Consider the following 9,732-nt stretch of genomic DNA (forward strand, 5'->3'; position numbering starts at 1 on the left):
AGGGAAAGAGGAAGAAAGAAAAAAAAAGAGAGAAAGAAAGAAAGAAAGAAAGAAAAGAAAAGAAAAGAAAAGAAAGAGGTAAATGTATGATGTCTGGCCTCAAAATCTTGCCCATTAATTTCCAAAGTTAACAAAAACTGTCCTTACATTCTCTGTTAGATGCTACTCCAGGCTTTCTAAATTCCCCACCTTAGCTGCTCAAAACCCTAATTAATCTTGTGGTTTTCCAGAGCCCTGCAGGTGTCCTGAGGGACCAGTGACTCAGGGGAAACCAGCCCTGTCTTGCAGCACACCTGCCCATGAGCCAAGTCCTCGCTGTCAAACGATGCCACTGACCTCCTGGGAGGCTGGGACTTTGCAGAGCTGTGTGAATAACAGCAAATAGAATGCTTAACCTGATTTGTCCGGCCAGGCTGGAGCTGCAGCCACCACCACCGAGGTCACAGATCACATGTGCAAAGGGCTGTCTCTGGCACCAACCACTCTCCTTAAATGGGTCACAGTTTATTCCTGCTCTGCCTTGGTACAAACAAACAGTGCCCTCTTCTGCTCCGCAGTAGAACTTCTCTACAATGCAGAAGCCTCATGGAGTACTTGGGACGTTCATCAGTGACAATGTGTCTTGCAAAGGAGGCCACAATGACTGGAAAATAAGCTTGGTGAGTGAGGAAATCATTTGTAGGAAAGTTGCTACTCTGGTCCTGCCCTACAATTACGGCCCAATTTTATGAGTATCCTAATTTTAACTGAAAATAAAAGATGATGAAAATATTTAAATAATAGGGTAAGTTCCATCCATCAAACTGGCAAAAAGAAAAAAAATTAACGAGCTTAGATTTTACACCACTATGATGAAGATGAAATATTAGCCATAGCATAAAATATCAATTCAAACTCTCTAAAAACAATCTAGCAGGGAGTTACAATTTTTTTTTAAAAAAAACTCTTATTGTCTTTGTCCAGTAAGCATACATTTGGGAACATGTAAGAATATAGACCCAAAGAAAATGAAATAATTTATATAAAGATGCTTAGATCTATGTCATAGTTTATTATTATATATCAGAAGACTTGGAAAACTCAACTACAAGTACAAACAGTAAATAAATGTTTGTAGGAAGCACAGCATAGTATTACAAAGCTTTAATACAAAGTTATTAAGAATTATAATTCTGGGAGCTGACATGATTCATGTGCTGTGTATATGATGCTGTAGACCAACAAAGAATACAAAACACTGCTCACACTGACTACAATGTGTGAGCAATGGAAAGCAATTTTAGCACAGAGTTTAGTAGCCATCCTTATTTACTGAGATGATTCAGTATTGTTAAAGAATAGCAGAGGAAGCAAGATAGAAAAAAAAAGCACTGTTAGCTGTGTTTCCTGCCTCATTCTTCACTAGTTACTTCAAAGCTTCATTTTACCTGTTTTGGAAGCTAAAGAAACCTGTTTTGTTTTACTGATAGCTATTAACTTATTAAAACATAAGGAAGCAAAATGACCATAGAAAGTAATGCCAAGTTCCCTCTTTCTCCTCTTAAACATACCACCTTACTTCTAGCTCATACAGACACAAGTTTAAGAAAACTCTCGGTCCATTTGTTAATATTTAGAAACTCTAATCTAAGACTGGAAATCAAATTTATGCAGCAGGTTCAGAAATATGAAAATGATGACATTTCATGAAACTCCCGATAAGGCTACATGTGACAGCTTGCTGGAGATGCCCCTGCTGCGCGTGGAAGCCAAAACAGTGAGCTTCTGCTGTTCTCATTATTAAGCTCACGACATGCTCTGTGGCTTGCAGGGACTTAAAAGTGTAGGATTGAAACGTCTAATATAACACAAGCCATTGCAAGGGCTCAGCACTCTCCTTTGTAGACACCGGCTTCAGCATTTAACCTACATTAACAATCACATAAGGAGTTTGTGAAAACCTCAGATTCCTGGATCTCCTTTGCCATAGATGCTGTGTAGACAGGAGTGAGCCAGGCCCTGGAATCTTCACTCTAACAAAAACAATAGAAAGCTTCCGAGGCAGCTGGATAAATACTTGGATAAACACTAGCACAGCAGACAGTAGGATTTCCCAAATTAAGCTCCTTAAAGCTTTGTAAGTCAGTCTTCTTAGAGCAGGACTCCAGAGCAATATGTTAGAAAATATAGAATCTACCAATTCTTAATATCCCTTGGAGCAAAACGTTAGTGCGAGCCTCCACCATCTCTGTCCTGGGTTCTCACAGTGGCCCTGTTGGCTCCCTGCACCTCACTCTGATGCTTTATTCTGTATGGCGCTCAGACTGACCTGTGAATCCCAAGTCACATCATGCTACCCTGTGGAGGACCACCTGATGGCTGTCCTTGAATTATCTCCACTTTGGCTGAACCTGGCCCTGTCTCCATGTACTGATACATACAGAGCTGGCTAAGTTATTTCCTTTTCCCTTCAACTGGCTGTAAGCAATGCAAATAGGGATAGCTGAGGTGCAGGTGTATAATCTTTGAAACTAGGCCACAGTTTCTGTTTCCTCACCCTGTGACACCCAAAACATAGTTGAGCTGGTCAGGATGACAGAGCCACCACTCCAGGGCTGTCAGCTGGGATGAGCCTCAAGATATGCTACGTCTTTCCAGGGCAGAAACATTTGCACATCAGAACCAATGCACCAGCCTCCTCACATTAAATGCTACCTCCACTGTGCTATGCAGATTGCTCTTTCTGCGTATCCTTCTCTCTGCACATTGTGGTGGTATTTTCTGCACTAGACAGTGCAGCTCACAGTACTCACACAGTTCCCTCCATTCTCACAGTCTCATCCTCCAGACACTCCCTTCTTCATGAATTAATAAAAGCTGGGTTAGGTCCTGGGTGGAAGCCTTTGTTCTGATGAACCTGGTCCGATTCAGAATTCCTGGGCTACCCGTAATTATAAATAGGTCTTACTGCTTCATTCTCACTGTGGGTTGCACTGGAAGTGGTAGATTGGAATTAACTTGCTGGAATTCCAATAACATTTCTATGGGATGACAAATACAAACTTCCCAGACCATGACGAGGCTGGGGAAAGGGACCTGTTTACCAGCCCTCTGCTCATTCCACTTCCCTGACTGTGATTTAGAGCTCATGCCTGGACTCCACCCCGGCCCCACTGCCTCTGCTCTCCTTTCTCCCAGCCATCCGGACCTCCTTGCTGTACCACCACAAACCATGTGTGCTCTAGAGTCAAGGCCACATGATTCTGATGTCCCTGACTCGAAGATTTTCCACAAATATCCCCCCTCCCATCATCTTTCATTTGATGAAAGCAGGAGTGGCCCTCTTCAATCCACTGCTGTCACCCTTTGTATTTTTTTCATTTGGTGCTCTGTGCATGACACATGGAATACTGAACTGTGTCTTTGTGAAAGTACTAACTTTATTTAGTTCTGTATTTCTCACTTATGGCAGTGAACATCATATAAAAAGTGCTCAATAAATATCTGATGAATGAATGAATGGAGTAATTTTCATATATGGGGTCCACGGTAGCATGGTATAGATAAAATCTGGAAGTCTTTTTCAGAGTCCAATTGCATATAAGTAAGGAAGAAGGTACACTCTACCGGCCTATTGTATTTCTAAATGTTCAATGGGATTTTCATTTCTTTTAAGAAGGGTAGTGCTTTATCCTGACCATAAACCTAACAGTCATATGGTCCTACACCTGCTCTGAATCACCTCATTGTTAGAATTCCAAATGGCAGACACTGAAAAGAAGAAATTTGTCCAACCTCGCCTTTGTTAAGTCTATGATTGGAATGATGGGACCCCTCCAAAATTCACAATGAACATTAATCCATAGTGCAACAGGGTTCTGAGGTATGGCTTTTGGGAGGGCCTTAAGTGACCCCTCCCTCATGAATAGGATCAGCACTCTTTACAGGGCTCCAGGTTGAAGGGAGCAATGTCCTTCTCACTGGTGCTTTGATGAAAAATTAATCCCTATTGTTTATAGGTTACCCAGTCTGGGGTCTTTTATTACAACATCACAGACTAACCCAAGCATTAGTCTCTCAGTCTCCAGGTTCAAAATAGAGGAGTGAATAATGAATTACAAATGTGATGTTTCTCAGATGTTTAACATATTTGTGATACAGCTCACTGTTTCTCCTGACTGTTAAAGCTGGATGTCAGAACTGGGAAGCCAATTAAACCGAAACCTCAGGCTCTGCCCTGTGCAAACCTCTAATCGAACTGGGAATTTCTGATATGGAACATTCTAGATGGGGAGGTAAAACCCAGCTGCATTCAAAAAGCATTTCTAGGTAAGCAATTCTAGCAAGTAGTCTAGAAAGATCTCAGAAAAACAGCCATCTAAATCCCCAAGCTTCTAATCATTTCTCAAAATTTTCTTCCTGATGATATTTGTGTTTCCGTCTTTTTCCTATGGGTTACACACGATCCAGGTGGGGTTGATCTTGACTTCTCATTGAAGTTATAAACTCTTATGGAACAAGGCTCATGGTTTATCCTTTCTCGACTTCTCATCCTCCTGAGGTAGAACTGATTCATAAGGAAAACCAAGGTAGTACCCTGGTCCTCAGCACCCTTCAGCACCCAAAACTGGTTTGGGATGTTGTAATGTTTTCAGTAAAAATTTGTTTCTCTATGGCACCTTGCTTGCAGAAGCTAGGGTTCCACTCCCAGATTACTGCTTTAAAACCCCCAAAATTTTCTTTAATAGAAATCTACATTTATATGATATTCACTTTAAAAGATAGTGCACTTCTATTTCAATTTTTGAACATTTAAAGTATGGTTTTTCTGAATCCATATGTTTGTTCTTAGTTTATTAGTACGAGTGTGTAACACATAGTGCTTACATTCCTTGTAGGGGTTGGCACACACACCTGACACAGCCTACTCCCTTTTTCAATCCCTTCTTCCCCCCTCACATCCTTGAAACCCCTTTCTTCTGTACATGTTTCAGTGTAACTTTACTGTGATCCAGTACATACATATAGTGTAATTACAGAAAAACATAAACATAACTTTTCAAGAAGTAACATAAAGTCAAATTTTCTGCAGTAATCCGATTCACACTTGTTAATCATAATGGGGATTCATCAACTTGCAACTCATTTCACAGAATTTTACTTACCAGCAAATGGAACTCTATGAAACCATGTTCTATATGTGCATGCAGACTAATGGGTTTTATTTGTTTTAATTAATCAAAGATATAGAACTGCTTTCCAATTTCATGTTGAGAAAAAGGAAAAAATTAGTCCCTATCTAAATGGGAAATTTTGTTCAGATACAATATTAGTGCAGAAATACAATCTCCTTTATTTCTTTTCACAAACATATTCTTAAAGGAAATGTAACATAAAATATTTCAAACTAATTTCTAAATCTGGAGAATTTTGATAAAATTGTTGCTTTCTATAACAACCATGTTTTCTGTTTTATCTTTGCAACCCACAGTTTTAATGGAGCCTTTTAGTTGGCCAAGTGTTTTAAATTACTCTATTGGCTCTTTTCTCTAAATTTTTAACATAGGTCTGGTCAAAAGTAACTGTGCTACCATCTCAACAGTATACTGTACTGAAATTTTTCTGTCACCCAGGTAATATCTCTAAATAAAGCAAAATGAAGATAAACTTTCAACTGAAGCACAATATATTACCTGGACTCCAGTAGATGTAGCAGTCCTTTTCAACAAAAGCCTCCCAAGCCTTTATCTTAACTGGTAACATTTTCATCAGTACTCTGACTTTTTAGGTTTTGACCAGAGTCTCCAAAATAGTACACAGCATATAGGAGCTGCCTTTTGGTCAGTCTCTTAAAAACTTTTAAAAATAATTTTTAAAGGCTCTTAAATCACATGGCCAAGCAACATAACAGCAATAACCCTACTCCTGGTACCAATTTCTGTTGTAGTCAGGGGTTGTAGAGAAAACAATTAGAATCAGGACATGGGGTTTATAATATTATTTTTATAATGACCACTGGGAGTTAACACAAGAAAATTCAGGAAATCTATCCACAACACAAAAAAAAAAAAATATTTAGTCAAGGGCCTAAATCCCACAGCAATGTCCCACATGAGTCCAGATGAAAACCCAGAGCTCATTATAATGCCTCCCACGAGTCCAACTAGAGGTCCAGAGCCCACTAAAAGGACTCACCCCTGTCTCTTTTATGGATCTGTGCTGGGAAGGCCCTAAGGTCAGTGGTGCAAGCCAAAAAGTCTATGCTAGCGGGGTGAAGGAGCTGTGCTGGTAGGTTGAGGGTTTTATGCTGAAGCCAAAAAGCCACACTCACAACAAAGACCAGGGCTGTTCTAAAAAGCACCACAGCCATCCTTAGCAACACAGAGGCCCTGAGCTCCTCTGATGATAAGCACAGTCGAGTACATGCCAGGAAGCTAGAGTAATGAGTTTATCCTAGAGACCAAGCAGCACATGTCTTCCCCTCCAAAAAGCAATGCTTGATGCGAGGACCAGAGCATCTCCAAAAAAACCAACAGTTCAAACATCAACTCATAAGAGAACCCACAATGCCTCAATGCAACAGCTTCTCATTCTCCACTTCTCTACTTATGCTGGCAACTCTTCTCAGGAGGAGAATCTATGCTCAGTGCCATGCTGATATAATCCAGCTAGTGTAAGCTGACCACCATCTTTTAATCCATAACATCAAGGAAGAATCAAAAGCTGGGGATTTAGCTCAGCAGCAAAAGCAAGTGTGAGGTTATGACTTCGATCCCTGTTATGAAAGAAAAAGAAAGAGAGAGAGAGAAAAGAAATATTCTAAGAAATGTAGTAGCAAGGAGGCTTCATCCTGCTAGACATAATTTTTAATCAAAATATCAACAACAGTGGATAATGGAATTTCTAATGACCCATTGAAATCGGAATGAAGCTCCTTATAAGCTCAAACCAAACATTTAATTAAATGTGCCAAGCATAAGTGACATTCTTTTTAATCCAGTATCCCTATGCAAAACTGTCAGAAAAGGCCTTTTACTCTTTGTTAATTGAAATATAAACAGATATCCGTGAGAACAGTCATTTCTTTTTAATAATCCACCCACCATGCAGTTATGCTATTTATATCTGTTCTATTTATGAGCCCTTGCCATTGCTCAGTGTGAACATGAAGAATAAAAACATGAAATATATTAAAAACATTATTTTAAAAGTTATTTTAAAATCTTCTTTTGAGTACCTTCCATTCAACCCTCAATCCCCAACCCACCTTCATTATGTTTAAAAATACTATTTTAAGAAAAATTTATTTTTATTCCCTTCACACAACCACATGTCCTTCTGTAAATGCCTTGCCAGTAATGAAGAGTTAGAATTGAATCTTTTCCTAAATTCTTAACTCTGCACTCTTCTTAAGGAATTTATATTAATTGAGATTATATGACCAAATAATCAAAATCCATTTCCAGTTGGCCTTTACCAAAATTACTTCCCTGATTTCTCAAGACTTATATTAAAATTAATAACATATTCTATCTCCTTATTTGAATATTAGTAAATTTTATTAATTTAACTAAGCCAAGTAACATTCCGGTATATAAAAGTTAATTTGAAATATGTATTTGAAAATAAAGTAATTAATAATGTTAGGTTTGGAATACACTTCAGAAGAAATTTAATGAAAAATCCCTGGTATATATACCAGGACAAGTTATGACTTGGAGTCTTCTATACAGACATCCCTTACCTGTTATGTACTGCAACTTCCAGAACACAATTAATATATAGCCAATCTAGACAAGCAAAGGTTAGCTAGAAACTAGTTATAGAGAGAGCTCGGAAGTTGAATTAATTTGTAAAGTAAAATACAAATGGCCCTCTGTCTCTGAGAGTTCTACATTCAAGAATTCAATCAACTGCAGATTCAGAATATTGGAAAAACTAAATCTCATCTCTACTGAAGATGCACAGACATTTTTTTATCATCATTCCTTAAGTGATATAGTATAATAACAGTAAGCATACTATTTCCTTTGTATTAGGTATCATAAATGACCTAAAGATATTTTGAAGTATATAAAGGATGTCTAGATTATTTGCAGATATTATCCCATATTATAAAGGATATTTGAGCATCTGAGTCTGAGGGTTTTGGTGTCTTCAAAGTATCCTGGAACCCATCTCCCAAAGAGACTGAGGCAAATTTGCATGGTTCATTTTGAGGTGTAAAGCTCCCTTTATGGTTTCCCTCTTTGCCTGTGGTTTTGTTTTTCTTTGTTGTTAAATCAACTTTTAGTCTAAAAGTTAGGGATATGTTCTCCTTCAGCTGTCCATATTTCAATGGACTACAGTAGTCCTTTGATCTTTCAACTTCTACTTGTCCATCCATTCACTCATCCATTCATTCACCAGGACAATAATACAGTATGTGCCTAATTGTTTCTAACTTCTGAAAATTTAGAAAATATAAGGCTGCTTCTCTGCTGTTCTGATGGTTAAATAACATATTTTCATTAATAAGAGTAAAAATATGTTAATCAATCATGGTATAATTAATGTAATTATTACACTGTTTCATGATTAAAAGTCATGGCTTCTAAGATGCAATTACCAGCAACTTGCTGAGACTCTATGACGTACCACTCACTGCCTAGTGGACAGTAGGACAGCAGGATGTCTGCCCTTGTAAATCTGAAAGCCTAGTGAAGCAGAAAAAAGAAGTAAGTTGCAGTTCACCATGCAGCAATCAATTTATACACCTGTATGGGACAACGTGAAGCAGAGACTAGAATGAAGGAGTCAACATCTCTTTCCAGAAGATGAAAGAATGTTTAAGTTGAAATATGTAGGATGACAACACATATTTACTACCATTATAAAATCAATAAAGAGCAGCCCAATAGTAATATAATAATAATAATATATAATTTATTTGCATCTTGATACTTATAAATTTTTAAATTACAATCTTTTTAAAACATGCACAAAGTGCTAGGAAGATATAAATATGTTAAATAAAGTTGTTTTCATGTGAGAGAACTGCAAATACTTTCTTCTGGGTGGGTCATTTTTGTTTCTATTTTCCAATTTTTGCATTGAAAACAGTTTGCTTTTATAATTACAAAAATAAATTAATTTTAAATATTTATAATATTACCCTTATTCCACTTCCTATGAAGAACAAATACTAAGAAATGTGTCCATTTTGTGACACAAAGCAAAGATAAGGACAAACTGGAGAGATGAGAGGGTTAGATTTCTATATATAGATACTACTCAGAGCCACCCCGAGGAGAAAATAATGTGATCCAGCAAAGATATATGGAGAGATGATGGGAGACAGAGACATAACAAAAAGAGGAAAGGAAAGAAAAAAACATAGAAATGAGGAGATGAGAGACAATTAATATAAATAGTAGAACTTTGGAGATGGCAGTACTTTCAAAGAATTTTGCTTTGTCATACACAGTGTGACCCTCCCAAGGATTTATACAAAGTTATTTTAAAAAGCCAAATTCTGAAATAGAAATTGCACATATTTTAAATGAGACACTTGTGCAAATAATCATTTTTCTACTAAAAATAAACATAGTATCCCAGAAGCAAAAGAACTTAACCTTTATAATAACAAAATCAAACAACCACATACATGTGCAGACACACACACACACACACAAACACACACACATACACATGCACACATACCAATAGTGGACCAGTAAGAGCAAAGCCAGGCATATTATTCACTTTCTTGTT

The sequence above is a fragment of the Cavia porcellus genome, unplaced genomic scaffold (genome assembly GCF_034190915.1).
Source record: "Cavia porcellus strain 051 isolate PalLab524CR breed Dunkin Hartley unplaced genomic scaffold, mCavPor4.1 scaffold_14, whole genome shotgun sequence".
Classification (NCBI taxonomy): domain Eukaryota; kingdom Metazoa; phylum Chordata; class Mammalia; order Rodentia; family Caviidae; genus Cavia; species Cavia porcellus.